Consider the following 14,131-nt stretch of genomic DNA (forward strand, 5'->3'; position numbering starts at 1 on the left):
TGCCCCTTTTCTTCCTCCACTCATCATGCCCTAATTGCAGGAGCTGACATCACACACATCAATGCTTCTCCAAAACTGTTGTAATGGCTCAAGATGTTTTGGTCGTTTTTTTGTTTTGTTTTGTTTTGAGTAAGTGGGACCATGCATTACTTAACTTTCCACCACACAGGCTGCACAGCTGCCCTTGTTTCCATTCAGGGAAATGATCACCTCTCTCACAAGGGAAAGGGCTTGCTCTTCCTTGTTCTGACAGGGGGCCACTCACTAGTCCACTTTTCTGCTAGCACCCACTCTCTGCCTGTAATAGCTCTTTCCCTACAGCATGCTTATGGTGAAAATCGCTGAGATACTGGGGAATGGAAGCTGGAGGGGAGGGGAGGGAAGGGGATGGAGGGGTATGGCTATGACATGTTCTGCAGCTGACCAAGAACAGCACCACTAACTGACACAATTAGATTCTATATTCAAATCTATTTCTTAAGACTACAAAGAAAAATAGTTGAATAGTAGAACAATCTCACTTCCTAATACACATTTGCTGATAGCACAGAAAGCTTTATCTTGCATTAATATCATCTATGTGAGAAATAGGTGCTTTCTCTGGGAGATTCAGCAGCAAAGATAAATTGCGTCTGCCATTTAAAAAGAAATGCTGTCTACTGGGAGAGGGGAGAGTCTATTTTTGTACTATTGGGGGAGCATTCATTTGCTGCATCTTAAACTGCTGCACACTGTAACAGAAGACACCCCAGCCTACCTGGGTCTTTCATGTCAAGTAAGCAGCCTCCCAGTTAATGAGTTACTTAACAGCTCATAAAGCGTCCCTAGGCTCCCTGCAACCATAACCATTCTCATGGAGCAAATCAAGCACTGATGGCACCTACAGGTGTTTTCCGTTTCAAATGTAAGAAAACAGAAGAGAGACTGTGCTCCCATAAATAAGTTATACTTTTTGTTTTATGGCAAGAGAAAAAAAAAAAAAAAAGATGGGCACCCTGTCTACATGTTAGAGGACAGGCCATTCTAGACTGCTATTTCATTTGGTCACTAAAATACGGAAAGAAAATAAAACTTTGTCAGCATCCCAGGACACTTCAGCTCAAGCTTCACATCAGGATCCTTCTCCCGAGCAGAACCAAGACCCAGTTTGTTTTCCTGAATGCTGGACACAGCCACTGGCAGTTCACATAGACCACAGGAGGAGGTGAGCACAGCAAAAGCTAAGCTTGGATTCCTCCAGATCAAAGGTTGCAATCCATTGGCACCATAACCCTAACTAAAGTGTCTGGATGGACTTTGAAATATGCTAGAAAATGTGAAAGTTTGCAAATTAACTTTTATGTTACATCCTACTTGGTGTAGAGTGCATCAGAATCATAGAATCATAGAATCACCAGGGTTGGAAAAGACCTACAAGATCATCCAGTCCAAAATGGATGGATTAAATGTTAGCGCGGAGTGTGTGATAGAGCGTACTCTAAGGAGGGCATGCAGTGTTAACATCTATACTTACAGGATCACTGGCAATAACAAGCAGTTACCTAAGTGACTGATGACCTAAGCCTTTAGCACAAAGGTTACTTCTGCTTTTTTATTTTTGGCTATGTCCTACTAGAAATACATATGCTTCTCTCCTCCTATACAAATCTTCACTTAGAAATCTATTAATACTAGAGTATCTGCACAATAGTAGAATACAGTGCAGGAATGAACTATATGAAATGAATGAATAAGAAGCTGAAGATATCTAGCATGCACTCACAGAATTAACATTCAAACCTAAATGGTTTTATGCCACATGAAAGGTTTGGTCTGAGTATTTTGCATCTGGTAACTTAAGGATACACAATGCATGCCCAAGCTGGTATACCAAACACTGAATAAAATCTTAGCTGGGAATACAGTGCACTTCCTGGAAGGTTTTCCAGATAACCATGATTTCAGCAACTACATTTATGTCTATAAAATACTTCAAGAGTCAACATTCGTTTGCATTGCATCCATCCTATATTTCATAGATTCAGTTCTGCATGCAAAGCATGTATTACAAATGATGCATGCTCACAAGTATGTAGCTGATGTGTAAACATGCAATTTCCAAACACACATGCTATATCAGGGCATGCGGGTGCATAGCTTGTATCTTCAATGTTCTTTAATTTTCTGAAGATCTACAGGCAGTTCTAACCAGAGAATTAAATGTCCTTTTCACTAACATTCTCTCTCTCCCCTCAACTTTCTGGATAATTCCAGGGAGGGAATGGGATATAATTATTTTTGCTGCCAAACAATAGCATGTATACATCTATGGTGGCACTAATGTAGCCTTTGCCTTCCTCCCTTGTTTCCATAAAAACAGACTACATTGACCCTAGAACCTTCAAAGCAGCATCACTTCCTCCACGTTAGTATGCATGGCTGTGCTGCTCCAGCAGCAGAGGCCCCCAGGGCGAGGCATCAGAACGTGATGTCAGCAACGACATCACCCCTCAGTGATCCCTTGCAACAACCTCATAGGTTTGGACTGGGCTGAGGAGATCTGGATGCGTGCTGGCATACACAGGCATTGTCTCAGAGCAAGGCAGAGCAGTGTTCCACCACAGGCTCACAGGAATGCAGCCCCAGAGACTGAGTGAAGCCACTCAGAGAAGCGAATACCTCTGGTACAGCTCCCAGAAGTCACCTTCTATGCTTCTGGCTTCTGCACAGGACTCACTTTTTATACTGGTGGAGACAAGGATTGTATAGAGGGAACTGGTTTCTCACTCACCTCCAGTTCCCCTCCTACAGCTTTATGCCCATGTGGAGCCAGGCCAAGCAGTGGGTGTGCGGGACCCGCTCCCTGGCCTGTGAGGCCACAGAGGGAAGGGGTAACTGAGCTAGGGGAGGTCTGCAAACCTCATCAGGCAGTGTGGCATCTGCTGAGAAAAGAGGCAGGTTGACTTTAAAAGCACCAGGGTGCATGTGACCACGTTGGCAGTACAGGAAGAAAGAGCAAGAAAATAAACCCAAGCAAATTGCATTTGATCTGGAAATTATTAATATCTGAAACAATAATGACAGACCCCCTGAATACCATCTGCATAGAATCCCTCCTCAGAGCCAAACCACACTTTAAAGGACTTCATCTCGAAAGAGCACTGTCGAATTGAAACAGAACTACTACCACAAGTAGAGAGAGGGTTGTGGTGCCAAAAGATGTCAGATTGAACACGAAACAGAATTTTCATTCTTTTGTGTACTCCATAAATATTAACAACTTGACACCCCATAATGAAAACAAAACGCACTTAGGCACGGGCAGAAAACCCAAACTAGCCAACCATTCTTCTTTTAGGATTACAATTGGAAATTGGTTGCCGAGGTCAGAGTTTTCCAGCATCACTGTATGTTGGGATTAACTCAACAGACATTGGGAGTGCACATCAAGAGGAGAACCTGGCCTTGCTTGGTGAGAGAGAACTGTAATTGCTGTGAAACAGCCACCCCATCCCTCCAACACTTCAATAGATGGAAGCAACTGGCAAATCCCTCCTGCAGCCAGCTGGCTCAGCCAGCCTGCAAGGGCAACAAGCAGGGGGAGAGGCACTGCACGGGGTGAAAGCAGCTAGCCTGCCTGCCAGGGCCCTCCTGGAGCAGCCTCATTCTGGCAGCCAGCAGGCACACAGGGCCTGGGGGTCACACAACCAAGAAGAAAAAGCAGTGGCTCCACAGGAAGTGATGTGCAGTATGCAATGGGCAAGCTTTGCTGCAGTGCGCTGCTTTTATTCTGAGTTCAGAATTTGCCTGCCAGTTCTCACTCTGCTCATATTTCTGATAGAAGTATCATAGAATCCTTAAAGCTGGAAGGGACCTTTCAAGGTCATCTAGTCCAACTCCCCCACAGTGAACAGGGACACCGCAGCTCAATCAGGTTGCCCAGAGCCTGGTCCAGCCTGGCTTTAAATGTCTTCAGGGATGAAGCTTCCACCACATCCCTGGGCAACCTGTTCCAGTATCCACGTGTCTTCAGTTGTAATTGCTACTTTTTTCCTAATCTCATCATTTTAATCAGAAAAGAAGATTTGTGAATCATTATCTTTGCCTATCAAAGTAGGGCATTATCTGCTAAGCAAGACTTCCACTTCCCAGGACTTGTAACAAAAAGCAATTGGCAGCTGTGAGGCAGGAGGAAAAAAGACCACAAAGGTAGACTCCAGCTGCTCAGTTTGGATTTGACTTGGAACATCCACAAAGCTCAGGACGTGCTGAATTCAGGGTTTTGTTCCAAGCATCTCTCAACAAAACTTTTCTATATGTCCCTTGGAAAGAACTGAGGAGGGTGGGAAATTGCCTCTGCATGTGGAAAGTAGTGGGGAATAAAAACAGGGAAATATTTAATTATTTCCCCCCCTTAAACTGGTAACAGCTTTTGCATACACTATCAGGAAAGACATATTTATAAACATTTAGGCTACTGCATAACAAAGTATTAATCAGTTGTACCGCTGAGGAGAAGGGCACAAGTCACTAAAATGCAGCTCTGCAATGCCTTGACACTCTCTTAAAATAAAACTGAACAACATTGCAACAGTCACCTCTACCAGTGCCTTCATGTATTTTCTTCTGGCAATCTCAGAGCCAATCTCAGGAGCCAAAAACAGAATTCAAGGGGCAATGGTGCATCAGACAATGGAAGTATTCCTCAACCAATCATTAATATTTCAACTTTTGACTCCTTCATGCTTTGCAAGTCCCCAAAGAGCCTTTCAAATGGCTGCCTTTTGCTTACCGCAGTGTTTCACTTTCCACAGTGTTCCCTGTCCGAGGCAGGAGTAAGCTATCTTCACTGAAGGGTCGAGACACCAAGATGAAGAATAGTTTGGCTCAAGGAAAGCCATTTCCAACAGTGAGGCTATGCACAAATGCTTTCCCTGCAAGCTCTTGTTGCAGGGATGGGGGCCAAGTCTGAGCTGTCATGCTTCCACATCTTCCCTCAATCAGAGGAAAGGCTCTGGGCAGACTGTTACTAATACAGCTTCTTCATTATTTATTATTGAGTGAGGACAGGGAAGTCTTTGGTACATATCTGAATATCAAACTATGTGTTGTAGGAACACCACAGGAGACACGGTCCCAACCTCAAACACAGGAGACAAAGAACCCTGTTGTTTCCAGTGGTAAGTAATACCTATTTAAAGCCTGGGGAACCCAGCAAGCAGCTCTGTGGGTTTCAGCAACAAGTCCCTAGAAATTATTTGGGGCACCAGTTGCTGCCACCACCCTGGCTCATTCTTCAGTACATCCTTGGAAACACTGACCCTGCCCTAACATTAGCTGTAGCCCCCTGCCTTCTGCACAAGGCTCAGACCCTCCTGAAGGGAAGTCAGCGCTGCTTGAAAGATCCTACCATCTCCGACTGAGACAAATTGTATTTTAGTGCTCTGGTAAATAAAATCTGTGGGTGTACCTCCCTCAAGGAAGAGGTAGAGCTCTGCAATGCTCCTAATCTCTAAATTGTTCGAGTAATTTCATTTGACTTTGCTGATCAGGAATGTATTTTGTCGAATCACTTACTGATTGCCCATTCCATTCCTTTTGAAGTATTCCCAGTAAGGCGAGGGAAGGACGGGGATGTTTTGCTCTATATTGTCTTTCCCCTACCTGCAACCATTAAGCTATCTGGCTCTAGGTCGTGTTCAAATCTCTCCCAGTGAGGGAGGGTAATTGCTCATTCTCTGCCTCTTGCTGCACACCTCCTGCAACAAGGCTTCAAGCTCCCCTAGCTGCCTGTGCAAATACTTCCAGCGTCAGACCAGTTCTGGGAGGTACTTCACCACACCCACCTACATTTAAAACAAAATAAAACCAAAGAAGAGCTGTATCAGATTTTGCCAAGGCCTGAGATGTACATTACTGCCCAGCCAGCAGCATGTTCAAGTTGGAAGCTCCTGTCTTAACCCCAGCCTATGGGCTACCACAGCTCACCCTGCCCATGATGTTCTAGTGCCCTCCTGGTGCTCAGGACAACTTGATCCAACATTTTATGTAAAAGTACAAAAGTACAGTTTAAACACATTTATATAAGAGGCAAATGAGTATGTTTTCACAGTAGATCATTCCACAAACATAGGCTGTTGAGCAGGCCCATGTGCACACTGAAAGGCTGCAACAGCTAGGTGTGTGAGTAGGAGAGGGGAAGGATGGAGCAGGGAGAAGAAAAGCAGGAAGCAGCAGCTGAGTGCCACATGAGTGAGCAGGGAGAGGGGAGAGGACAGACCCCCAGCACGGCTCAGCAGCCAGCAGGGATGATTTGTGCAACTGCTGCTGAGGCAAGGTGAAGCAGGAAGGCAATCCCGGCTCTGTGGGTGGGATCCTGTAAGCCCACCATCAGCACCAAGCTTCCCTCCCCAAGCTGTGAGCCACCTGGACGCGTCTGGCAGCCCACAGGCACATGGCCTGTCTAGAGAAGGGCAAGGGTTTACAGTACCTTTGGGACTGGCTAGCCCCCTAGCTTGCAGAGAGCACCCACTGGGGGAGAAAGTCCCCAGCACTGCCCGACTTTAAATCTGGGAACCCCGAGCCACACGCTGCCTGGCTCCATGGCAAGCAGCAATGATGCTGATCACCTTCTTCAGCCAACTTGAAGATCCTTGTATCATTAAACCTGCTGTCTTAGTTGCAGAGAGCGGCCAAGCACTTCCTTGGAAAACTAACGGAGTTATATACTCAAATATTTGAAATTCAGTAGACATCAGCCACGTTCCTCAGGGTCCAGCTCAGGAGGATATTCCTAAGTTCAGTGCATGTACTTAAAATTATCAAGTATCAATGGATTGCACATAGTCTCCAAAAAGGATGAGTTAAACATGCTTCCCTGAACCAACCCCGGACAATCCCAACTTTGTATCAAAGGAAATTTGAGTAAATCAAATTTTTAAAAATTACAAAATCTTTTAAATAGACATAGAATCAAATTATGCTTTTGAATCTTTTGATATGTACTAAGAGCAATGCTTTCTTTAAAAAAAAAAAAAAAAGAACATTTTTTCTAGTTTAATTTAAACCAGCCATGAAAACAAAGGATTTAGCTGCAGTGCAGTTAATGATTCCAATAAAAAACTAGCTGTTTACACGTTTGACACTCAGACTGTTCCTGGCCCCTTTTAGCTGTTCCTACAACACATTGTTAAGTTAACACTTAATAACACTAGATTAATATATAACAGAGTGATGGTGTATCACAGCCTCATTTGCTCAATTTAGCAAGTTCTATTCAATTCTGTTTTTCTCCCTTGGAGAACCGTAAATAAGCCAATGTTCACCTTTGAGAATGAAAGTCTAAAGTGCAACTTAATATGAGCAAATCACTTGGCAAGTCATTTGTGACCCACAGTTTGAAATCACATTAAAGGTACCTATTCTGCTAAATGGGAGATCTCAGGCCAACTGGAGCTTGAAGCAGAGGAGCATATCTGTTGCCCACTTCCCCCCCTTCTCCCCAAGCCTTTGAACCTTACCGAGAGCAGGGCTGATCTCTAACTGTCCATGAACTGAAGAAATAGTACCTGTAAACCTCAACTTCCTGATGAACTTCACAGTGCAAGCTGGCACTTTGGAGAACCCGTCCCTAGGGAGCTTGTGGTAATGTCTGGTGGGCACTATGAAATTCCTGCTCCACGGAGTACTTGGATCGCTATGGCGAGTTCAGTGCTATGGCACACGCATGGTATACAGCAGGTGACTCTAAAACCCAGACTGACATAATAACACCCTCCTCCTTCTCTGCACAGGAACTGAGCAGCAGAAAACTCCCACAGTTTGAAGCAGGGATTTTGGAAAAGATCCCTAAAGGAGACCTAACCTGATCCCATGGCTCAGACTTCTGGGAGTGCACAAGGCCCCTTGACACTGAATAGAGGGATTTGCCTTTGCAACAGAAACATCTTTGCTCAACAGGAGCTCAGGGGTCCATGCAGGCAGCCAGATACCCAGCAGGAGGACTCGCAGCATGACCCAGGGTACTTATACTAGGGAGTGTGGGGGCAGATCTGTCATCCACACCCAGGACTAGACCGTATCTGCAAGTCAGGGTCGTGGGTGGGAACTCAGCAAACAGTCCACTGTTCGTTACTGCCCTTTTGTCCATCTCCCCAGGCTGTGATGAATTCGCATACCCTCTCCCCACAGCAGAGAGGCAGTAGGAGTCAAGAGCTGCCACACGTACCCCAGCCAGCATGCATGCCCTTAAAACACACTACAGCTGATTAGGAGCATCCTGCTCTGAGCCAGTGAAGCTGCTTCCCTGGCTTAGTGGGAGGTTTTTGTTGAACTGGCTTGGGAGCTGCCATGACCTTAGATTCCCAGCTTTATAAGGGTCTTCAGGGTTAAAAATGGCTTACACTTTAGTACGGTGTATACATTAGTTTTCCTCCTGTGGCTTGCTCAAGTGCTCAGGCCCTTAGATTTAAAGCCTATGTTACAGGAGCAGGAAAAATCAAATCCCTACACAAAGCAGTGTAGGAGGAGATAATTAATTCTGACTGGGAATTCAGCAGGGATATGGTTCTTTTGTTAATAGCAGGTGAAATACTTTCAAATGTATGTAAGAACTATGAACAAAGCGACACAAAAGTCCAGGTGTGAGCAGCAATGAGAAAGCAGAACTCCTGCCAGCACATTTCTGCCAGTGCTGGCTGACACTCAGTGCTGGGGGGAGCGTCTCATCTCCTCTGCTTGGGTCCAAGCTCTTAGAAAGGACTTTTTTATTCCAAAGCACTTAAATGCCAGAAGTAGAAATGAAATTCCTACCTCTGCTCCTGCAGAACACAGACACAAAGCTCTGTTCGGGTCCAGCTCTAATATGTATACATTTTAACCAAATGTTCAAGGTATAATGTAATAAATTATAGCAATTCGGCAGCAATCGAGCATGCATTTTTACACAATTCCCTAATAAGCACAAATGAAGTAGTAATTTCTAGACACATCTTTTCTTTCTAAATCAATACCATACTTGGGATACATTTCTACATGCGGTGCAACTATACAGCTGCAACACTACCAGAGCTCTCTTGCCTTGCCGAGGTTGGGCCAGAAGAGCTTGAAACTTACCTATGTTAGAAAGTGCACAGAAAGCTGCTTTGTGTTATACTTCCTGGTGACTGCTTCACAAATGACAAGTGCAACTGAGCCCCCACTGACACACAGCTACCCAAATCACAGAAGTACAGAACATTCTAGGCCTCCTTCTCCACCACCAAGCTGCACTCAGCAAAGACAAGGAATGTGTGTCCATTGGCCACCCCAGCAGGGCTTCCTGTCCAGGTCTGCAAAGAATGAAGACAGCAGGTGCTCCCCAGGTCAGTGCCCACTTGCAGCCAGCTCCAGCAAGCTGCTCTGCGCATCTGTACAAACACCAGGCTCTAGACTAGTTGCTCTAGTCTGCAACTACAACACACTAAGAAAAAGCAGAGAGAGGCCAGGGTTTTCACAACAGCTGCGTTCTCCCTTCACGGGACTTTATCAGTACAACAGCACAGGCCCCCAGCCCCCTGTCACACCAGGGGACTCATTTTGCCAGGCCCCAGCAGCTGCACTGCCTGCAGGGGAGGGCAGGGCAGCAGCCTGGAGCTGACGCAACAGTGAGGGGCTGCGGCTGAGGGACAGGGAGAAAGCAACACAAAGTCTATCTGTGAAAAGGTGGGAGCCACCTCCACAGCCTTAGAGCTCCCAGTTGCGCAAAGCAGGGAGCTCGGAAAGGAAGATGAGACTGAATAGTATTAAAAGAGTGTTGTAAAGACAGATAAATAAATTACAATGCTGATACAAAAGTAGGCCTTTTAAAACTTATTATTAGTTCTCTTGAAAGAGATTATTACATAGTAAAGGTTGTTATGGATAAATTGGATGGAGAAAGCCTCTTCATCTAATCAAGAATTGGTGCATGCAAACCAAACAATTTCCATCAGATTGTGGAAATTATTGCCACAGGATATTGTAAAACCAAAGTCTTAAGAAGTGCTCAAGCAAACTTATGAGAAATAGTTCCCTTTCTAGACACTGGACATACAGCTCCATATTAAACGTTCAGTTCACACACATCAGGCAGGGGACTGCAGCAGCATCACACTAGTTAGACACAGCTTATGTACCCTGTTATCCCTCCATGACAAATTTTTTCCACCATCATCATTGAGACAGTCTCTTTTGTGGTTGTGGTTTCTCCTGCCATGAATTTTTAATAGGATTTCATTTTTTCCAAATTATTTAATACATTACTTTTTTGGGGGGTGAGGAGAGGGTGGTGGGGTAAACCTTAAAAATTAGCCTTTTGTGAATGGCGAAAAAATGAAAAACAAAAACACCGAGGGGAGAAGAATTCGAAAATAAACAATTTTAAAATATTGTTAAAAGAGTATTTTGGAAGATATAAACCCCCAACTTTTATTGAAAAGAAATCCCCATCCGTACACATACTGTCCCAGGTGGAGCATTTCAAGGGGCCGTCTGCCCGAGAGGTTCCCCTACACCCCCCAGGGGCACCTCAGCCGCCCTTCCACTTCGCTGCAGCTACTGGCGAAAGTCACTCCCACTTCCCTATACACGCAGCACTTTCACTGAGATTCAGCTCTCCAGCAACCGTTATGCACGGCACGTAATTTAACAGGGATGCTGCAGATTTAATAAGGCACCGATTATATACAATTTCAGAAGACATCCAAGTATAATATTGATATGGGGTGGACCACAGGGCTGCAAAGTTGCAGAGACGTTCTGTAATCAATTGGCATTTAACATTACGGCTTGCCAGCCAACAGGATCTCTGTCAAGTACATAATTGGTAGCTTTAATTAAAGGGCTACCCACAGCTTCATAAAAAGCTAGAGACCAAGGGCCTGCAACAACTGCAAAGAGATGACGAACTTCATCAGGTTCTTATTACTCTCCGATACACCACCAGCAGCGGTCACGTGCTAATTACAGGGCTCTTGCTACAGCACACTGGGCAGTCTTCCAGACCGATATCTCCACTGCAATCAGAGCCACTGCAGCTTATCAGACTGCCTATTAACTTCGTCCCTGCTGGAGATGTTTCTACACCTTTCCCCAGGCCTTGGAAGCAATATTCCTGTGTATTTCAGGCATTTATTAAATACTGCAGAAAGACACGTTGATAAAATTGTTGCTCCTCCTAGAACCCTTGTTGAGGAGCCAGACTCAGGGCAATTATTGTCCTGTCCAGGCAGAATATGGGAGGACACCCTTCCCACCAGTGCCAGCACACCAATAACCACACTGGCTCAGCATCTGCATTCGAGGCAGGAGCTGAGAGCCAGAGCGGTCACTTCCCAGCTCACATCTCCCAGAAGTATTTGTGCACTGGCTGTCCAGTGGTTTAAACTGGGAAAACCAGAAGGCACTTCTCACCATGGCATCCTCAGGAGGGCAGCGAAATGGGACACTGCCATGCTGGTGGCCCTGCTGCACCAGGGAGGCAGTTCCCTTTCCTCAGTTCCAATGCATCAGCACTACCAGCACCAGGCACAATAATATCCTTCTGTGAAGCCAAAAAAGTAGCTGTGTTTTGCAAGTTAGCTCGATTTCATACAAGAGAATGTGCAGAAGTCCCCTGTAACGGCTGCTGAGCTCCCAGAGCTAAAAGAGAGTAAGAGCTTTCAAGCTGCTTATTGTTCTGTCCTACCCCAAAACATGTCTACCTTTTGCTAACAGCGGTAATTTAGCACGTTTAGAGAGGCATTTTCAGTTTACTGGATTATTATCTCATGTAAGATCCAAGCGCTATTTGCTATGGACTCAGTGTCTCTGAAAGCATTTTTGTTCAGTTCATTTTCAATATATCAGAAATTCTAAATTCTCCATATTTGCATTGTATAATGTTGTTAGAGGAAAAGAGATAGAATCTTAGTGTACAAAACAATGCCAATGTATGTAATTTTCATTAGTAAATACATATAACAACAGTTAATGCACAAACACAGCTGAATATCTAGGTCTGAAGCTTCTCTTCCCCTGTTCCTGGTTTTCAGCTCTGGGCACTTCTGAGCTGCTTCTAAAAGGAACCACAGAAGATCGTCTCAAAAAAGCAAAATACGTCAAATTTCAACTGGGATCCACAGCTCTGCAGAAAAAGGATGAAAACCACCACTCTATACTAATAGTGGAGAGCTGAGCCCAGGTAATCAGGGGTCACGTCAAACATTACTATTTCTAAATATCTTATTTCTACTACAGATGTACCAAGAGCCTGTAGTTCTGGGCACTGCACTTTTGGAGACATATGGGTTTAGATTTTAAGCAGTTGTTGAACAAAGTTAATCTCACTCTGGAGCTAAAAAATGAGCATAAGAAAGACTCTTTCATATCAGAAATCCTTCACATGTTTGTTATTACGTGAGTGCTCCAAAATATTTTCTAGCAGAAATACTTGTCAGAGGAAAAACAGTCCTAATGTAGTTGTTCAGTTAAAAAAAAAAACACAAGATCAACAGGCTAGTGATGCACTCATATCCCAGAATATAACCCAAGACTCAGACAAACCAGTAGTGGGAGGACCATTTATACTTAGCGACTAGGTTGTCAGCGTGAAAACCTCAAGTGGGCTGTAAGTGTAGGGTTGACTGTCTTTGGTTTTTTATATTTGCTGGTTCAGCTATGACAATCAAGGGATGTTGTTGTTCAATTTGACTAAGCAGACCAAATCAACTGATCTCATACGTATTTCTTCAGTTTTGTTTGCCTTATCTCAGACCCTTAGGCTGATAACTAGGTCTGGCAAGAAGCAATGGCATTTTCTTTAACTATTATCTTCTCCAAATACGATCTCGTTCATCTTCAACGCCACTGAAACCAGACATGCAAGCTCAAAAAAAGACTTCAACTACATCCATTAAAAGCTACGAATCCTAGGCATGCCATGCAAAGCCAGCACTTGGCCCACAGGACAGACTGGCATGCTAGTGTCAGTTGCCAAATGCATTGCCAAACAGGTCAGTACTTGATTTTTTTCTTCTTTCACTCTTATTAAAGCGTCCATTAAAGAACAAAACACACCATGTTTTCCTTCAGCCCTTCTGTAGGTTGCAAGTTGAATTTACCTACAGTTCTTGATCGCTTCTTATCAGAAACAGATAGTCTTTTTTTTTCACCTCCCTCCAGAAAACCTTGCCCTTAATTGGTTTTGGTGCCATTTTCAAAGGGACAGTTCTAGAAACTGAGGGCTAGATTTATTTATTTATTTTAAAAGAAGTCTAAGGCTATTTTGAAAGTTCATACACAGTCAGAAGTGTGTTTCTAAACGTTTCTAAAGCATGTTCCTAACCATAAGCAGTGGGCATTTCTAAGCACACACTCAGGACTGGCTTTTTTTTTTTTTTTTGCTTCCATTGACTCTACAGGAACTAGATTTGGTAAGTCCTGTGAAAGCCTCACTCAAAGTTGAGCAATTACAAGGTTAAAGAAAACCCAGGTAGCCTTCTCTAGTTCAGGATTTGAGGCAACGTAGGGCTCTTCCTCTTGCTCTTCTCCCTGCTTCATGGTTTATGACCAGCACTGTCTAGCCTTCTCAGGCAGCATACACCTCTCCACAGCAGACAGATACAGCCAGGCCTACAGAAGTCAGATTCCCTGTCTCAGCCCTCCTGCCCTGCAAAGGCTCTCTCACCTTCCTACACAGTATGAAAAACCAATTATAACAAGGCTCTGTTTTGATAGAGACAAAATGGTTGTTCAAATAGTTCTGCTAATTTCACAAAGATGCGTGATAATGTTTCACATATGGCTCTATGCCTTTTAATAACAGAAATTGAACACACATTTCAAGGCACAAGTTTTGTTGATAGGCTGCTGATAGTCCAGAGTAACTGTTTGCCTTTTGGTTTTAATTATTCTAAAGACAGCCTAGGGATCATTTACCCAGAGCTAATCGGTTTATGGGCTCTTTAAGAAGCAAGATAAGCCCACAGATGTGACAGCAAGCAGTGTGGGGGTCAGAGCTACCACAAGGACCTACGCTCTGGAGGATGAGAAGTGGAAGGGAAGGGATATGCTGCGGCCTCAGGCCTCTCAGCAATTATCACATGGCTGTTAGGACAGCCCTGCTCTGTGTAAACACCTCTGTTTTCTCCAGAAG

Source organism: Numida meleagris, chromosome 5, assembly GCF_002078875.1.
Source record: "Numida meleagris isolate 19003 breed g44 Domestic line chromosome 5, NumMel1.0, whole genome shotgun sequence".
Taxonomy (NCBI): domain Eukaryota; kingdom Metazoa; phylum Chordata; class Aves; order Galliformes; family Numididae; genus Numida; species Numida meleagris.